This window comes from Euwallacea fornicatus, chromosome 24 (assembly GCF_040115645.1).
Source record: "Euwallacea fornicatus isolate EFF26 chromosome 24, ASM4011564v1, whole genome shotgun sequence".
In the NCBI taxonomy this organism is placed as follows: Eukaryota; Metazoa; Arthropoda; class Insecta; order Coleoptera; family Curculionidae; genus Euwallacea; species Euwallacea fornicatus.
The window spans coordinates 235,586-256,741 of record NC_089564.1 but is presented as its reverse complement, the minus strand read 5'-3'; the positions used below and the strand labels follow the sequence as shown (position 1 = coordinate 256,741).

The following is a 21,156-nucleotide window of genomic DNA, read 5'->3' as shown; positions in this document are numbered from 1 at the left end:
CACTATCGGCGAATAAAGAGATGTAATAAACTATTCCCGACACCGGCTGTTACCCAACATCTGACATGGTCACATATAGTATATTAAATGTAATATTATTACACAGCCAATTAAGAAACAGAATTATATGTACACACCGAGTTTTTTCATCATAAAACCTACAGCTGATCAGCTGGACGCTTTACGCCACCTTATTTGCCTGATTTATGTCTGCTCGACACAGAGACAATCAACGGAAGATCAAGCTTGTTAAGGAAACCGACCCATGAGTTGTTCTTTTTTTTTTAGTTGAAAGTATTATTATTTTTTCCTGTTAGTTTTGGTTTGTAGATATAACATGTGTTTGAAGGGAATTATAATAATGTGATTAATATACGAGGATAGTCCCAAAAGTACCTGACCTGACATATACGTGGCGATTTTTTTGTTAAAAATTTACCTATATTACAAAGACCTAACCTTAAAAAGCTTGTGGCTAAAGTGATGCGTCGGTTTGCGTTTAGTTTGTTTCCATTTTCAATGAACACTGTTAGAGATATTCTGAACATGCAACAAATTGATCATCGATACCAGATTCAATGCTTTCATTTGAAAGGCCTTAATCCATCCAACACCAAACCGAAGTTAGATTCTTCTCTGAAGGAATCTGGTCTTTCGTTAACAACTTGAGTGGAAGTGTTTAAACACGATCGTACCAGCTGCCAAGAGGAGCTTCGCAGTGATCGACTCACTGAAGTGACCACTTCAGAAATTGTGGTAAAAATCTACAAAACAGTACTGGAAGGCCGTCTGCTAAAATTGCGCGAGTTAACAGACATCATAGACACATCAAAAAGTACTGGATATCGCATTTTGACCGTACCATTGGATATGAGAAAGCTCTGTGCCAGATGAACAAACACAGCGCTGTGAGAACGTTTGAAGGGAGTATTTGGCAAAGTTTCGCAACAATAAAGCCCAGTTTTTGCGTCGATTCATAAGCATGAATAAAACATGAGTCCATCATTTTACATCTGAGACGAAAAAGCAGTTAAAACAATGGAATCCAGAGAAGAATTGGTTCCATATAACGTGAAAACCGTTCCATCTGCAGGAATGTTGATAGCGTCAGTTTTTTAGGATGCACGTGAGTAGTATTAAGTACCTCTTTGCAGGAAAAATAGTAACCGGAGAATATTATACAAAATTGCAGTGTTTGAGCGAAGAAATTAGGAGCAAAAACGATCGCACTTAGCGAAAAAGAAAGTCATATTTCATCAAGACAACGCACCAATCCACCCTTGAATCATCGAGGTGATTAAAATCAATCAACTTAGTGTCGAATTTTGTCCTCACATATTCTATTTGTCAGATTTGATCTTCTCAGTTATTTTCTATTTCAAAACTTGAAAAGAAATTTGCTAATAATGAAGAGGTGGAATCCGAAGTTGATGCCTATTCTGAAACATTCCAAGTTTCTTACGATAAACGAGGTATAGAAATCATAGAACATCAATGGGACAAGTGTCTTAATCCCAAAGAAAACTATGTCGAAAAATAATATCATATTTTCCAATTTTTTTTTCATTAAGTTTTAGGATGAGTACTTCTGGGACTATCCTCGTAGATTATGCACTTCTGGAAAGTGCAGCATAGTTGATAAGCTAGAGGACAAAATGCTATGCGAAACTGGTACAATTACCGTTCATCTTTATATCCACCAGGTCTTTATATTTGAGCCCATAAAAATTTATCAGGCTGCTTCTCAAATTGAGACCACCTGTTACTGACCTGTTACCACCTGACCATCCTGTCGGTTACGATGGATCTCCAAAACTGCGGATAATCAATTAAGTTCAGGTTATCATATCGGTTTCAGGTTGACTTAATTTGGCGACAATCAGTTTTTTATTACGGCCAACCAGGTCAAAAAGGGTAAAATTTACTTATGCACACCTATTTTTTATAAAAGTTAATTAGATCCGGTTCGCTGGTCAATAAGATGTCTTTCACTCTTGTGAAACTAGAACCGATCGCCCTGTCGTGGTACAACAGCTTTTTGGCTTCAAAGGCTGTTACGCAATATTACAGCTTCTATCACTTCTTTATGTGCAATGATGAAAACAATATGATACGAACAGATAAATTTTTAAAAAAATGTCAATTTAATGGGACAATAGTTTCGGCTACTCTTTTTCACTATCGGCATCTAACCAGGAACTTAACCTTTTTTATCAAAGTTAATTTCTGATTGATATCTCGACAAGGGTTATTGTTCGCTTGAAAGTTAAAAATGACTTGCGTGATGGTATCTTTTTTTTTCTTCATATATATTTTCAGTTTTCTGGTATTAATATTTCCATTATTTATGATTTAATATTTTATCAGAATATGAGTATATCAATTTTTTTAGTTAATTATCAAGTTCGCTTCGAGTAGTGAGTTTTCATATTTTGTCCTATCCGATAAAAAGTTCAAATCTGAAGCTCTCTAAGAAATTGGAAATTTAAGCTACAATAAAAAGTACAATAGAGTCTGATGAGGATTTGTTGCTTATTATATTTCTGTGTTTAATATGTGTGTAATATGCATTTCGCACCTACACAACCTAATCTTAAAAAAGCACGTGAAAAAAGCTCGACTACTGCGTGAAGTCTTCTACTTGTGCATTTATAATAATTATCCATAATATTCGTTCGTATTACATGTAAAAATTTGTCGTTCGGTATCGATTTTTGTGTCTATGGTACGTTCAGGAAATAGTAGGTTGTCAAATTTCATAACACAGGTACAACATTTTTTTCAAAATTAGTTTTCATCTTTCTGCGTACATTGAGTTGTTTCAACCTTTTGTAGCTAAGCAAAACAGGTCTTCACATTCTATTTATAAAGATATGAAAACATTTATAAATATAGGAAATACTGCAAAAACAGTATTTATATATTAACTACCTACATTAAAACACAATATTTTTATCAGTTTTTTGAAAATATTAATAACAGATTCTGCTTTTTAAAATGTGACAATCTTCTCGGTTGGGATTTGAAAAAGATAATTCTGAATGCCTAGGGGCTCCTCAGAAGCAGAAACATTGTTCCCCATTGGATTTTTACGCCATTTTACGTGCGTAAATAATAATATTCAAATTTAACTGGCTTTTGATGATTTTTAAACGCTATAACGTGAAAGTGACATTTTACGCCCACAAATGGGGGAAGTGAAATTATAGCTCACGCTCGCGCCTACAAAAAAAAACTAAGTAAAATTTAAATTAAAAAAAAGTAATTAACATCAAAACAAGCATCATCATGCCGCATCATGCCACTCATATCTGAGTAATTTGTTTTAGGGTAAAAAGTTACAGGTGAGCATACACTCGATTCAGCAGTCTACCTACAGTGTAGTAGTTATTCAATTACATCACTATTTGTAGCTTGTACTACCAGGTGATTATAAAATTATCGTAGGCTTAATATCATACTTAAAACTAAAAACTTGCGAAAGATAAAGGGCCGAGCTGTTGCAGAAGCTAAAGTGTGTTCAACAGCAAGTAATTTTCTGTTTATGATAATGTAAAGGAGATTTTGAAGTGTTAGGAGAGAACCAAAAATAATGATTATGCAGGTTTGCATTAAATTATAAATAATTTACCGTGTGGTAATTTGAAGTAATCTTTGTCTCAAATTAAATTTCTCTCATTTTGGCGATAAGTTCTAATGTCTGCGCGAAGGGTAGAATTTTTTTTACATGCACCTTAAGATTGCTGAAAAATGGTATTAGTTATGTGACACGTTATTTTAATTTTAATTTTGATTAATAGGTGTTTGTTATGATTTATCGTGAATCTAAAAGTGACAATATTGATCAACGAATTTATAGCAAGCGTTGTTGTTAAGCGTTGCGTAGTTGAGCGTACTCGTTAAGAAAATAACCATTCGATTAACTCGCTAACCTCAATCTTACTTTTTTCTATAAATTTCTGTTCATTTGAACGTAAACTAACACTCGAAAAAAAAGTGTTGTATCCGACACATATGCAAATTAAACTCCTCCGACTACGTGGCAATTCAGTGGCAGTCTCATGGATCCGCACGTGTTAGACAAACGACTATTACCAAATGATATTTATTGAAGTCTTTATTTTGACCCTCAAATCATGAGTTCGAAGTATTAAAAGATCAAATAATCAAAAAGAGATAGTAAAAGTCGGATATTTTGCCGTTCTCGTAGAGCACTTTTTGGATGCTTAAATTTCGTTATGTCTGTTGCATTAATGTGTTAATTGTACAAAAAAATTGTACTTCTATTATAATCGACAATAAGTCATTCATGAACTTATGTTTAGCTTTTCCTCGATTACGTGTAAAAACACCATTTACACCACCTCGACTTGTAGAGAAAAATCCTGCATGTCTCTCCTTGTAAACGACATATCTGGGATACGTAACTAAGTGGTGAATTTGTAAACTGTCGGACTGTTTCTCAATAAAAACTACATTTTCGCGCGAGGTTGCATCACATTAAGGCTCAAATAAAAATCCCTATAACCTCAAAGGAATGTTATTCGTAACCATATTGGCAACCGAGACACGCCTTATTCGTACGATTACCGTCGCGTTGTGCTCATTATAAGTGTTTAATTTCATTAAAATGCAATGTAAATAATTTGTTATATTGTGTGAGATTGAATACCAAAGACGACTATAAAGATAAAAATGTTATTGCTGTAGCTTGTAGAGGCTTGGTAGTAGGAAGTTACGGAATCTCGAAACCGTGTTGTAAAGTGGGCAAGAGCGAGTGTAGTAAAGTTATTAAAGTTAGTAAGCAATTTGTTTAAGTCTGGGATAAATGATGTGTTAGCCGATATATCTGGGAAATAAAATAATATGTACCTAACCTAATACACTGTGGACAAAAGTATGGAATATGTTAAATCCATCATAGTTTTATATTAAAATAATTGATTATTAAAAAATAAACAAATAAACATATTATACATAAAGCCAAGTATATATTTAACAATAACATAAACAAAAACAAATAAGTTCACTTCTACAAGTATAAAAAAAATAAAAACAATAAGTGATGCTGGATAAAAGAAAGGAATACTTCGTAAAATCCATTATTATCAGTGCAAAACTTTAAATAAATTAATATTTTGTGGCATATTCTTTCGAGTTGATAAGAGTCTGTCATCGATGATTCATAGAGTCGATTAAATTTTCACAAATGGAAATAGGAATCTTCACCCATTCTTCCTGCAGGACTTTCTATAACTCATCCCGATTAGACACATTCCTGTCTCGAATTTTTTATTTTAAGCGTTCCCAGACATTCTTAATCGAATTGATATCTGGCGACTGAGACCGCCACTCAAATACGGGAATGTAATTATCATTCAGCCAATTTTTTACTAATCGGGATCAACGTTTAGGGTCGTTATCCTACTGGAAACGCTAGAGCAAAGGCATATCTTCATCAGCAAATGACAGCATATGGTTCTCAAGGATGGCTTTGTATTGAAACCGATCCACAATTCCCTCAATTTTGACTACTGGTCCAATGCCGGATCCAGAAAAACATCCTCATACCATTACGCTGCCACCACCATGTTTCGCTTTTTGTTTTTGAGTGTTGGAATCAAACCTGATCCTCACAGGTCGACCAATATAACTTTTCCCATCAGAATTTAAAATATTAACTTCAGTTTCATCACTTAAAAGAACAAAACTCAACTTTGGAAGTGATCAAGACAAATGTTCCTGAGCAAATTTCGTTCTGGCTCTTCTGTTCTTCTTAGAAATTAAGGGCTTCTTCACTCCAATCCTTTTAACTAGTCCCATTTCGCACAACCGCCTGCGTACAGTGCGATCGCTTATATCGATGTCACTATTGTTAATGATTTGTTGTTTTATAATCATGGAGGGCTTGCCAGGATTTGCAGATGATATTTATTTAATCCGACAATCGGTAGTGACGTCCATTTTTCTTGGACGTCCAAGTTTTAGCCCATTTTTTACATCCCCAAATTTTAAAGGCTCTCTTATACACTTCATGATAAAAATCATAAAATACATTTCATCAAATAGAGTATTCTATTTCTTCTCCTAATTATTGTGGCTACTTTACCGTGCTAATAGTGATTTAATTATGAGCTTCATTACTGTACTGCTGTGGTTATGTTTACTCTGTTATGATTGATGTGTGAAATTGAAACGGTAATTTTATGAAAATGGAATCCGTAAACGTTAATTATTTTCAATGCGACCAAATGGAAAGTGTGCACTTCCTGTCTAGTTTTTCAACCTAAAAGACTGGGTTTACCGATCAACCCATCAAATAATTTTTCGATCTCCAATATGTTTTTTTGATCTCTATCTACTATACGTAGTATTAACGTGAGCATTAAACATTTCCACCTTAAAAACCGAAGAAACAAACGACTCTGTAACATTTTACTATCACAATTTTATAATATTAACACTTTATTAAATAATATTACTCTTACTAACCTGGAAAAATTCTATTAGGAAATGAAACAACTAGACACATTTGAGATTAGCATTAAACGATGCATGAGCCTTTAATAATTTTAAAGTTATTAAATTCATTGCTATTTTAATTTACTATTATTACGTTTGTTAAGTTAATATAACTTAAGAGAAATAGTATGAAATATACGAATCATAAGTCTCTTCTCTTCAGTCCTCGTTCAGCAAAGGTGGACCGGTGCGACAGTGAGCTGCCTTATAAAACTTATATCTTAACATACTTTTATGTTATTGTTTTGTTAAATCACGCAGAGAATTAAAAAAATGAATAAATAATCAGTAAGTTTAAATAGATTGTATTATGCACGTGATCGCAAATGTGTTTAGCAAGGCTCTAGAAGCTATCTACTCCATCTACTTGACCCGCCCTGGAAAACCCTAGTTTTCCAGTTTTGTAATGTAAATAATTAGGGACGCTCTTTCTGGAGCACAAGAACAATTAATCGACTCGAAGCACTGAAAGTGTTGACCAATTGCCTTTACAAGCATTATAACATATCTTCAGCATAATATCTTTATTAAAGGAAAATTAAGTTACAAAGTTGGTGACTTTTTAGCAACCTCAGCATCTGTTCGTGAGATAACAATCTCACCGTCGGTTTATTAGACATTATTTTTCCGTAAGAAATTCCCTCTAAAAAACTTTAAAAACATGTAGTTTAAAATTCACAGCTTTGTGACTTTTTATCAGGCCACATCAAGGCTTCTTTACATATCGAATATAGTTAATTTTTTTACCGCCATCCATGCAACTCAGGTGGCCGCCGCCTTATCAAAATTTTAAATACAAAATTATACAGTATTTTAATTCAATTAATCAAAGCGTGAAAGAACACCATTTTAAAATATGACAATAGGAATATTAAAGAGTCAAATTAGTACCCTTCACTCGGAACAAGTCTGCGAGGCCGACTTAGGGCACGCCTCGGTGAGTTCTGAACGTCACATCTTGAATATCCGGATAAAGAAAAGAGCTTACACAAAACATTACTTTATTAAATTCGAAGGTTAACTTCAGAGATAAATAATAATTGCAATTTAACTAACAAGTGCGGAAAGTGGCACTTTACTTCATGCTGATTGCAGTTGTACAAACTTCGCGTCATTCAGTCAGTAATCCAGTGAGGTAAATAATTTCGCACATGTACAAGTACGCATGTATGTCAGCTCAATTGTTTTCCGTAACGTTGTTTAAACATTAACGTGTGGTAAAAAAATTTACCCCACGCATGTCAAATAATCAAATTCTCGCAAACAAGGACCTTTACTACCGAGTTCTTCCTGCAATTCAAAATCCAATATCGTTTTTCTGCCATATTTCTTCTTGTGAAGGTATACTTGACTGGAAATGTAGCTAGTTGATAAGAGTTAATGTACCCGAAACCGTTCTTCGAACTGCTCCAGTATGTTAGATACACAAATGTGACGATGGTTTGTCTCGAAATACTTTTAACTATGGTGGTAGAGGCATTTTTTTGTTACGAGAAGTTAAGTTGGTGCAAAAGTTTTTGTACACATCGTAATCTACATTCCCAACAACTCGAAGTATCAAAATTCTTTAGGGAGAAACACACGATGTACCAAAACACTCCCCAACATAAAAAGAATTAATTAAATGAAGGTAATTAGCTTTCCGATAATCATGGAATTCTAAAAATACCGGTCTGATCGATCAGCTGATAATTTTCGAAAGTTAAGTGGCCCATAAACAACAACGCAGGTGACCTAAAAAAATGTTAATTTGGAATCTGCCATTTTCTCTGATGAAATAAAACTGGTGAAGATCAAATCACACACGCTTTTAAAACAGAAAGCCCATTAAAATCCTTTTAGGGTGGTCTCGCCCAAAAAACAAGTGTACAGGGTGTCCATTTTAGATAAGCCAAACTGCTTACCAATAATCGTTAGTGTCAAATCGATTAAAATAATAATTACTGCAGTAAACAACAAACTTATTAATCCTCTACATTTCTGAGAGTACAAATTCTTGTAGACCTCTTCCCTGCATAAGCGTCGTAATAAAGTAAATACGTCTTTGAACTAAACTAGTAATAGGCCTACGAAGTGTTAAAGTTATTAACGCTGTTATCTCCGTTAAAAAAGAAAAAATTGTGTTATAAATATCACGCTCCTCGTAGGATTTTTTAACATTTTTACCACTGGCCACAGGACAGGACTAGGCACATGCAGACATTTACCTTCGATTATTGACTGTGGGGGCTTAATGATAAAATTTGTACGTCCATCAAAAATGCCTACAAAGTTTTACAATTTCTGAAATGTGTATAGAAGTGGCAACAGCTATAAATGGTGATCCCAGTCCTACTGTGACGAAAAGTATCATTCCTGATAATCACAACATCTATAGCAATTGCGGGAAAACAGATAACTAGTTAGGCGATTTACGGCCTCGTCGAGTTGCGACTTTAAAAAAATAATGGAACTTTCTGGTATCTGAATTCCCCAAGAATAGTTTCAGCAATTTCTTCGGGGACTCCCTGGAATGACCACACCAGTACGCCTGCTACATTACATCCCGTCAAGTCGGTAATGAACAGTTAGCGACCACCCTAGACGCACTCCTAAACTCAAGACCTCAAGAACACTCAAAATTCACTGTTTTCGGTTCAAACAATTCAAACATATAATTATTTTTTAATTATTTTCAAAGTCCTGCCTATCTTGCCTACCAATATATGCGTGAGAATGTGCGGTATAAAAAAACAGTAGTTATGGTATATTTATTGCTCGCTCTTTTTAATTCGTTTTAATAAATTTTAGGATTTTCTTGTCCGTAAAGCTATGTTAAGGCGAATATTTATTATTTAACTAAAGCTCCATGATGACATCAATTGCATCTCATTTCGCTGCTAACTATCCCGGTTTAAAAAGTCGCATTATTTATTGCAATGCAACAATTCTCCGTTTAAATTTGAAGTTTTTAGTGTTTATGCAGAAATAGGTACCGTGAATATGAAAGGATTAACATTCGAAAATAGAAACCTGCAATCAGATGTATTTTCCGCGTTCGTTGCTTGCGGTTGATTATTAACGATAAATAGGAAATAAAATTGAACATACATAGGCACAAAATGAGGCAGATAATTGAAGAGATGTATTGTAGTATAAAATGAGATGTGTTTTGAAACATAAGTCCCAACGACCGATGAAAGGCTTCATGCAAGCTAACAATTTCAAACTTTGAATCAATGATCATTATCTCTAAAAATATTATTTATTTTCAATAATAAAAATAGATTGTTTTTCAGAAAAATATGTTTAATTTCTTAGCTATTTCCAAAAATGGATCTGAGGATATTAGCATAATTTTAAAGCTCAGAAAAACCTTTCTATACTTTCTATTAAAAAAGATAAATTTATGTCCCATCTCCAAAATTACAGTAGGCAGGAAAGGATCTGATAAGCGTATTTAGTTCAAGGTAACATTTCGGAAAATTCTTCTATTTATCTTATTTTCATGTTCCATATTTGATATTCCCCAAAACAGTTACAATAATAACTCAACTGGATCGACTTAGCAAGTAAACTTTTTTCAAGAAAACTTTTCCAAGAAACAAGGTGGTCCAAAAATTAAAATTAAAAGAAAATCTCGGCCAATCTTGAAAATCACAGTAGTTATCTCAAAAAATGGTAAGAACTCTTGAGTTTATAAAAAAACGTTATTTTTAAAATGCATTTTTCTTATTCTGACAAATAAAGTGTCAGTTTTTCTAATGAATACCAATAACCAAACAGGTTAAATTTCGTAACTCGTTACATAATGGAAATCGAAAGATACATTTATTTCAAAACAATCACCTAGAGACACAAGACACAGCTAGAACATGTTCTCTATGTGCCTTTTAATTTTTATGCGAGTCTGTTCATCATACTGCAAAATTATAAAAAATAATATTTTTAAATCATTAGAAAATTCTATTTTAGATAACTCATGTTATAGACTAGTCATATAAGTGACTAGTTTCTTATGCTGGCTCTAAAAACGACGATTATTAGACCTGGTTGAATAACTGTAAAGTACATTTCATTGCCTTTTTTGAATACCAGGTTAATAATTATACATATAGGGTTCAGTAATTATCTAGCAAGCCAATCGGCCACGATGTTGTGTCATGTGGCCAATTGATTGTGAATGTATTATAACTCCTATTATTCTTTTGTTGCGGTTGTCATGGAAATAAATATCAAATGAAACGCTATCGTAGATATTATGATTCAAAACGCTTTTTCTTTCTGTGTTTCGGATTTAAATTATATCTAATTTAAGTAAGGTTATTGTAATTTATTTAAATCTTTAAATCTCTTACTTTAAAAAATCGTACATACACCGCAGTTGTGAAATACTTATGTTCTCCACGTTTCAGATCGCTTAGATAAACGCGCGCGGCGGGATACAAACTTGACATTCGGGATATAATAATGTACTTCACAACCTTAGCATATAATATACTATTATCGCACTCTATTATCTAATGTATAAAAAATTATTAGATTTGTGTTGCAGGTACTTATGTATCTGCAAATCTCAATTCACACAATAATATGATATCAAAGCAAACAAAATTTCTTCTAAAAAATACGACAAATCCAAAAACATTTGTCTACCTTTATCACTTACGTTTAACAATTATTTTTCAATGCAATTATTAGGGATTTATCGGAATCTGCCAGTGTCAACCTACATGGCAATGCAATTTTTTGTATTATTTGTGTAGCTTTTAGCACTTGCGTTTCTGTATTTTTATTTTAAAACAACTTCTGTATTGCAACTTCCGTATGTATTTATATTGATAGATTTCCCATTATTTAAAAAACTATATTGATACATACAGTGCGTTGTTTGAAATCATATTTCTTATTTTTTATTATATTGTATTATATTATACATAAAGAACCAAAAGTCCCGCATAAATTCGTTAAAAATTAAAAGAAATATCTTTCATAAAAATGCTGAGATACGCCACATAATGTTTTTAGATGTGCATTTTTTGACGTAACAAACATGTATACAGGGTGTTAAGGAAATAACTTTCGCAAATTTAACCAATGATTAAGAACATCATTTAAAATTCCTTACAACAGAGATCGTAAATAAAACCATTTCCGCAAAAAATAAAAAGGTTTTTTGAAAACTGGCAGAGTCGCATCGTGTTTATTTCAGTTCGATACCTCCCTCTATAGTCACATCAATTAGATATGCATTTTTACACGGATCTTTTCGGTGCAATAGGTTTTACAGTTAATTTATATATAGTATATATAATATATTTATAAAATTTTTGAAAAACCACTTACCTTTAAATTTATTATCCTCTTTAATTAGCCTAACATGTTACGTTACACATTTTACACCACCCGCATCACAATCAAAAACACAAATTTATTATTGTTTTTACGTTATGAAATATTCAAAATATCCGCCATTTGTATCTACGAATTCGCGACGTTTTAATCAATTTTCCCACACACCATGAAAAATTCCGTTTATCGAGCTGGAAATTTTCTTTCTTGACAACGATTAGCGTAAATGCGTCCAGCTCCTCCGAAATTTTGTAACATCTCTCGATAAATCAAAAGAAAACATTTTCACGTAAGAACTGTTAATGAGCCCGAATAAATTCGCGTACTAAAAAGAGTCAGGTCTTATCAGTTATCGGGTGTTAAGGAATTGCAAAAAATAGTCGTAAAAAAAACAAATTCGGTTTACTCGGCCACATGCAGTGCGGCGTTGCCGCTTGAATTTACTTTTACCATTCAAGTTGTATTATTAGTAATTAAATTTTAAATTGCTTTTAGCAATTGTATTGCTAAATAATTTTTGATTTTTTTTGTGACACACCAAACAATCAATGTGTGTCAGGTGCGTTTTCCATCATTTTATTAAAATTTTAAGCTTATCATAGCTTTTCGCTTACCAACTTTAATGTTTTTCTTAACCATTAGATTTTCGACCTCTGTTGTAAGAAACTTTTTAGTTTAAAATGTTGCTCGTAATCATAGGTTAAGTTTACGAAAGGTATTTCCCTAACACCCTGTACAGGGTTACCCAAGTAGTAGATCAATGTACTTTTTAATTTTTTTCTTATAGAACATTATGGCTATTATGAAGTTTTTGACTTTTTTGAGAAATTCTAAACAAATTTCGAGTCACATACCCATGTCTAAATTGAACAATTATTAAAATATTTGCAATTAGAGTGGTCTGCTCACCCCTATGAAATTTTTTAGTTATTTGAAACATGGAATATATTCAAATAAGCTAAAAAATATAAGAGTTCAAAAATAAGATTACTCAAGAAGTTTATCAAATATCTGCGCAAAAACGATAAGAAAAGTTTTTCCTTGAGGTATATACATAAATATGTGAATTACAGCTAGCCCACTATCATGAAGTTAATGGAGCACAGTGCGAATTTATAATACATTACATTAAAATAATTCATATTATTATTTTGTAGGTATTAATAGTTCTATCGTCATTTCTATTTTTTGTAATTTTTTTTTGAAAACGGTTGAGTTTAGTCAGAGATAGGTTATATGAAATATGTTTAAAATTTCTCAAACAACTCGAAGACCTTTTAATATGCAGGGGCCCCATAAGAAAAAAATTAAAAAGTACATTGATCTATTCTATGTATAATTTGTAACCTGAAACGTGCAACAGAGAATTTTACCAATTAAACTTGCAATTCCCTGTTGGCCTCTATTTTATAAATTAAAGCGACGAAATTTGGCAATCTTAATTTGACATTCCTAATTTTGCACTAATAAATCAATTAATTTTGAAAAACTTACAAAAAGGGGCTGAAAATACATTTATCTTGTTCAAGTTTGTATGCTTTTTCACTTTTCGTATATCGAATATTAGTGTGCCACCTTGAAGTGAGACGAAACAGTTTTAAACATTTGGATATGAAAAACTTAAAAAGATAACAATTAAACATGTCGGAGATTTTGTAATTCGTAAGTTGTAGTATAACATTTAAATTAGTAATACGATAATGATCGGAAAACTGGCAAAAGCATCTAGGGATAAACTACTGTTGGACGAAGATACTACTACAGCCCCTGCTAAATGGTTAAATATCTAAGAAGCCCCTTTGGGACTAGAATATATTTCGTGAACGGTAAAGGCAAGATAGTGGTAGTAAATATATAGTCAAGATATACATAGAAAAACAGTGATGCAATCGAGTAGAAACATATATATTCGTTAGTTTACCTTTCTATATTTTGATAATAACATAACATTTCTTCATTATGAAGAATGTTCTTATCGTTATTCTAACAAATCCATTTTTCATGACTCTTTGATGTTTTTAACTTAATTGATAAGCGCATGTTTAGTAGTTTAAAAGTAATATCTTACTAATTTCATAGGTTGGTTTTCATAGAACAGAGGATAACGTAAGATTAAAATTTTAACACACGAAAACTTGTTCCACGTTAAAAAAACTCACAGCACTCGTATATCGTTGGTAATCCAACACATAGGATTTGATGAAAGCGCCGCCCCCGGTATTTTATTTATATGCGAGCACTTTTATTACAGCTATTAAAAATACTTCGTAGGGTATTAAATTGTAGCAGAAAGAGTCGGAAAATTAAAATTAATATTGTCTGAAATCATTTTCGAAGCACAGCGTGTTAAACTACTACCGTCCCCCCATGCATATTAGTTTTTTGGGGTATATTAAGTTTGCGCAGAAATGTGTCAGAGTTTGGATTTTAATTTTAATCTTAAAAATCAAGCGAGGTACAAAAAAGATATAGAAAAATAATATTTCTGATGGCGCTAATCTCAATAATTATAAAAATTGCAATAATCTATTGGGAATCATTATTTTTAGATAAACTCCGGACAGATCATCCTCATGGGTACCTTTTTGGAGCCCCTGGATGAACTCTTATATTTGATTAATGAAGCCATTCTGGACATACACATGTTTATACAAACTTTTTTTTAATTTTGACCCAAAAATATCCCCTAAAACTTTCGCTATTTAATTAATAAACACCCTGTGTGAACAAAATATAATTCAGCCTGGGAAATGCCTAGTGACAATGACGTCACACGCCTTTATATCTGCAATGCCCAAACCTATTCAATCAAAGGGACGTCAAATGAGATGGAATGTGTTGTGTCATGGTCAGTGCCTATTTCATAGACTATAATTGAATCCGTGATTTCCCGTAACGTGTCTCTGTCTCTTTGAATAAGGCAACTTTTAATATTTCTAGGTACACCAGCCTTTCACATTGTAATAATGGCCTAAATTCATTGATGTTTCAACTTATTATTAATGATCGAAATATATCATCCAATAGAAAAACTGGTATACAATTATAAGATCATTATCGCACACAGCCGATTCTAACATTTTTCTCTTGGAGAAATATAGACTATAATGTAATGAAAAAATAAAGGAATTACATATGAATTTCCGAAATTTTTGGACGTTGTTTATTTAATTTTGCAACACATCATTATGGAACATAACAATTCGGATAAAGATTGGCACTTATGCGAGGTGATTGGTATATCCGAAGTAAACACCTCTGTCACATTTTAGTAATTTTTAAATTGTGAGCTGAGTTTTTTGAGAGTTGATGCTCTTAAAAGTCTGAGCCCACTTGCTTTTGTCTCCATTTAACCAACTCTCTGTCTTTTGCCGATTTTGCCATCGCAACGGTACGGCTCGACTTTGGTAAATTTCAACAAAACGAAAGTCAAGAAGGGCAAAGTTACATTACACCTTAACACGAAAGGTGCAATGTTCAAAATCATATAAAGATTTTCGTCTCGAATTCGAAGAAGTTTTTATTTAAATTTGAACATTTGTTTGCCTCATATAGGGAAAACTCGCAATCCGAATCTAAAAGGGATTGAGTTGAAAAACTCATAGTGGCCATTAAAGATATTCGAACCAACTCCTTTGTTTAAGTTAAATTTTTTAACGTTGATGCAGTTTTGTAAAAAAACTCAAAAATCGTTGAAGAAATCGAACACAATTCTTAAACAGAGAAACTCTTTTAAAAATTTTTAACTGAACTTTATTATTCGCCTTGAGATTAATATTGTCAGTAACTAATTACGATATTCCCGATACCAAGAGGACTGAGTGTTCTATATCTTTAACTCAACTCAAAGATTAATTCAGTTTGTGATAGAGATTCAAAATTCTAGTTATTTTTCTTTTAATCATTGATTTAACAGATTTTTTAATTTATTGTCGACTACAAACGGGAATCTCTTGCGGTTATTCGCACGATGATGTCAAACCAACGTGTATATTTCTACAATAGGAACATTGATTGCTTCAGCTTGGTAAGTGTGAAATCTAAATTTGATGATAAAACTGAAAATCCTCTCAAGATATAAAAGACACAAACATCTACAATTTTTCAATTAGTACTGTAAATTTTAACTGTTGGCAAATAAATGAGATCTAAGTCGTTTTTTTGCAGAAAAATCACTGAAAATTGCTACTTCAGAGCTATAAATTTTTGAAAGCGTAGTGTAAATTTGAAGAAATTTGGTCTGTGAACGTCAACATATGTTTATTATAAATACATTTTGCTAGGGATAAAAAACATTTGATGACACATGCTTATTAGTTCCGCTGAGTATCCGGGAAGAGGATGCAGTTTGCCCACGCTTTGATTTTTACTCGTTTTATAAAATTCCCGAGATTCTCAAGCATTTGACAATTATTGTGCAATACGACACCTTGCCTAAGTGCACCATCTGAATTATTTATTACATATTTATTATACCAAACACGAGGAGTTCAAACACGGATACGACCGCGGTAAATATTTCATAAAACCCATTTTCCACCAACAAGCTTATTATGCCTTGTCACGTTTGGTAGAACACGCGATAACAAACTCTACCATGAATGGTGATGTGATTTTGTTTAAAACAATAGAAAGGAGGGACTGTTTTATACGGTCGAACAAGTAGGTGGCGCTGCGCACCGTCCCGGAAACAAATCGGCACCGCCTAGCCACTACAAGAATACCGGAAACATTTGTATACTGAGTGTTACTGCTTACCACCGATCATACCCTAACCTGACGAAACATGCGAAGCGTTCCGAGGGAAATAGCAAATTTAGCTACCGATGGCACTGTTGTTAAAAATAAACCGAATAAGGTTGTTTACTATGGCGTCCTAACGCATTTCATCAATAGTACGTTAACGCACCACGGCAAAAAAAATGTTCACGCGTCAAGCAGGAAAAAAATTTTTATGAATAAAGTGATAGATTATATTAGGCATATTAAAATTTCATACTCGTTATACATTTAATGTAACACTGCATGGAAAATGTACAACTTTCACGTCACAACTTTTTACATTTTCATGCTTACGAAATCTACATTGGCGTGTTTTATTTTGCCGCAAAATATTAATTATGTCCTGGATGTATATTCATATTTTTCTGGGGACGGCAATTCTTATTGCTACTTAGATAATAGCACAAGGCGATTTAGGGTTAAATCGAAAAAACGTATCAGGCGATAAAACTCAAAAATAAAAAAGTATATTTGAAATTTTATGACTTAAAGCTTTGTTATCTAAATACAGGAATTTATTTTTGTTTATGGGTCCTATAATTTTCGAGATACTTAAGTCAAATGATGAGTGTGTACGTATCTTTACGGCGCACATAATTAGCAAATCAGGCTTTCCAAATCGCGGAGTGATTACTTTTCTGAGGTCAGACCCCTTTTTGCCACTCCAATGTTTTTTATGGGGGCACTCACCATAATTTCATGAAATTTTAAAACATTCTTCGACGTAGAAATCTATATGGCTTTTGCATTTTTTTTCTATTCATAATCACTTTTCAGCTATTGAAGAAAATAACAGGCAATGAATGATTTTATCTATTAATTTGACTCAAATCAATGTCTTTTCCATGTTAAATTGCGAATAGTTGTAAATTAAAATTCTATTTCCCAACTTATTTTCACAAATAGTAAAAAAATATTATGTGGTATTATTATTTATTTGTGTGCCGTAGGTACCGTTTAAAAAGACATCGTACAATTGTGGACAAAACTATGAAATAATTTTTGAAATAACATTTTCTTGGTGATCACTTTTGTTTTCATCTTCAAAGTTTGTAGATAAGGTAAAGGTATATTCCTAAATTCACCGTACAATATTTGGCTTAGGAATATTGTTTTTAAAAAATTGTTAAAAACAACTTTTTTGTTGGACAAAAGTATGGTATACTATGTAGTGTTATTGTTTATGGAGGCATTATCATTTATTCAGTCCGATTCTGTGGTGAATTTTATACGAAATATCCAAAAAAAAGTGTTTTTTGGAAGAGTTTTGAAATTCAATAGTCCAAGTATCACATAACGGTTACAACCAAAAAGGCATTGCAAAGATCTTAAAAATCAGCCAAGGAGCCGTCTCCAAAATTGTAAGAAAATTTGGCACTTATGGGGATGTAAAAGATGGGCTAAAATCTGAACGTCCAAGAAAAACGAATGTTACTACCGAAAATAAACATTATATTAAACAATAATTAGCTACCTAGTTAAACTAAAGATTGTACTAAGAAATAAATTCGCAGGTCTGCAAGACGAATATCCAAGGTCAGCCCATGGTTGCCTTAAATGCTTAACTCCTCCAAAATTCATAAATGGTAAAAATCTGGAGAAGACAGTGTACAACCCCAGGAAAAAAATTTTGGATTAATATACTAGTGCTATCCAACATACGTACCATTATTCTCATACACTACTAACAAAAGTAACAGTGGAAATCGAAGTCGAAGCTCAGGTGAACCATGTACAGGACTTTCACGCGAGACTGCATTTCCTCCTTAACTTTTTATTTGAAACTGTATAAAACTTTTTGTGATGTACTATTGCACACTGGCAAAGTAAAAGAAGCAACTGTCCATTAACTTATTGTTTCTTTACGTTCGCAGTTTTTAATACTTCTTTTCTCTTTTGTTTCAAGTTTTGTTTCAAGCGCCATATTAGTATCTTGTCCCGTATGTTCAGTACCTATTCCTTGCCTGCTTCTACTCAGGTACTATCCACTCATTTACTAATCAAAATGTTGTCCTTATGCTCTTCTGCTTTATTATCCCTTTGTTTTGTTATATTTTTCATCCTTGCTAAAGAACCAAATCACCATATAGTTATCGTGTACAAAGTGAAAAAATTTGGATGTTTATATGTTTAAATCTCAGTAATTATAAGATATAGGAAAAAACGAATAGAGAACTATTGAAGTCGTTTTTGGCGATAAGCCTATTGGATGATTAAAATATGTTCAATAATCTTTTGTGTTCGAGCTAGAAACAAAGTGGATTTCGATCAATAATTTGATCAGCTTTTCAGTTGTAACATAAAGTGATGGTTTTCATGTTCAAGGATGCGTGCATCAAAATGTGTTTCCCGAATTCAAATATCTTTGTTATATTGTCAAATATTTTGCATTTCTGTTTTGTAGTTCCAGCAGTTTTAACGTACAGGAAAATACTTTTAGTAAAAGAAAATTACTTCAACTAATTTCAAATAGAGGAGATTAATTTTTCACATGGCACCGAAAGTACCTTTAGATTTTTTTAAAGATTTTTCACAGGAGGGCCATTTTATTATGAAATTTTAATTTTGAAAAGGTCCATATTACATTTATTTTACAAGTAAAATTATGCAGTTGCGATTTTCGTTTTTCACATGTCTGTGATGATTACATATTAGCATCGATACCTGTGAATCACTGTTAGAATGCCCTGATGTGTCTGAATACGAAAAACAAAAACAATTTGGATTTAGAAAGAACTCGCTTTTCTACACATGTTCCGATATAAATTTAGAGTCTCCTTATGATTAATACTTCCAGTATTTACATTTATATTTTAATTTATCTACATACCTAGAATCTTTGGCTTATATCTAACGAATCTGATATATCACAAAAGGAATGAAGACATTCAGGGCATCATGGACAAAATTGTAGTCGAAACTACTCGATTGAAGCATAATGCATCACATAATTCAGACTAATCATCACAAATTTGCACACATTATAGATGATGTTTTAAAAACAATAGAGTCCTATATGTACCTATCTAGAACGTTTTAATCTTTAGTATTTTATTTTAATTTAAGATTATGTATGTGTTACTTATACAAGGTGTCACAAATTCGCATCTAACCACTGGGATCTAGAAAGCAGTTAAGAGATAAAGTCTAGTAATCAAACATACACTTGAATTGGACTAGTGATATTAAAAATCTTGCAACCAAAAGCCACCAATAAATTCTTGTCTAACAAGTTAAAAATTGTGGTATATTTGGCAAAAAAAAATCGTGTGACGAAGTTTACCGCTAATAACAATAGTTTATCAACATATAGTAATATATCGATTTCTTATGCTTTTAGAGACATTAACAAGTTTATATACGGTAAGCTGTAAGAGTGGTTGTAAAATTATACTTGAATCTGAATACCTACTCTTACTGAAAAGCTGGTAGTCAAAAACCAGGATTTGATTCTTCGCTTATAGACTGTAAAAGAAAAAATCATCAAGAAATCGTGGTATTCAAGATAAATGAAAAAAATGCGGTATTCCCGACCGCAATCTAATAAAAAAATAAACCACGCCCTACAGTATAACTCGCAAGAGTCTTCTAAAAGTCCAACGCTAATGTTTTCGACTTTGAAGCTTTAAAAAAGCAAAAAATAATTAATGGAAAAAGGAAGAGGCGAGGAAAGAACTAATAAGTATTAAATTCAACACAAACTTGCGATTTCCTCACTTTGCCCCTTATGTACAATATTTCAAGCACGTGCGTTAAGAGTTAATTTTTCAAGATGACCATAAAAAAGGTCAAGTAGACATTAAAATTTCAATGGCATATTTGGAATAAAAACATTTATTATCTATTTGTTAATGTCAAACTTTTATTATGAACTGTATATTGATTAATTAGCGACCTACGTTTACAATTTACCATCTAGTGCATTACAGGTTCACGCGGGTGAGACTTCCGGCCTTAAGTAAAAGTGTTTTGTTATACAATGTGTTTCAAAAATGCATTTTAAAAAAATGGTATCATGCTATTATTTGGGTTAATACATTAAGATTTGGTTCACAAATTATTTGAAAAAAATGTCTCGACTAGACGCTACCGACGGTAAAAGTTCTAGAGAAAAACATGTTCTTTGCTATATCTGGAGAATGCTGTAATGAAATTCAATGAAACCCATTATCCATTTATTCATTAGTATAGAACTTCTTTTCACGTAACATTCATGTCTATTCGCAATGTGCAAGTAAGTTCTCAACCATCTTCGTAAAAAAATGACCAGAAGTTTTCACTGGATAATTGCATCGTATTGGTTTATTTTTCTGATTATACATTCAATTTCAATTTTTCAATTTCTCGGAAACTTGTCGTACGGTTAACAATTCACTCCGGAACGATATTATCTTTTTTCATACAGAACACGACTTTACCGTCACGTCGATAATTATCGATACTTGTCGATGTGAACACTGACGTGACTTATGGAAAATGTCATAAAAATGTATAACATTTTTTTTAAGTTTCTTTTGAGAT

At 32.4% G+C, this 21,156-nt stretch overlaps 1 protein-coding gene across 4 annotated transcripts in view; it reads right to left on the bottom strand.

Annotated features, from left to right (window-relative positions):
• Positions 1-21,156, bottom strand: part of roq (roquin) — a 152,038-nt gene that overhangs the window by 115,683 nt on the left and 15,199 nt on the right. Inside the window, exon 11 of one of the 4 annotated variants that reach the window (XM_066296055.1) lies at positions 17,752-18,701. The exons of the other annotated variants lie outside the window; for them this stretch is intronic. The gene's annotated coding sequence lies outside the window, so the exon portion shown is untranslated. Of the gene's footprint in view, positions 1-17,751; positions 18,702-21,156 lie in introns of those variants that run through there. 4 annotated transcript variants of the gene reach the window in all.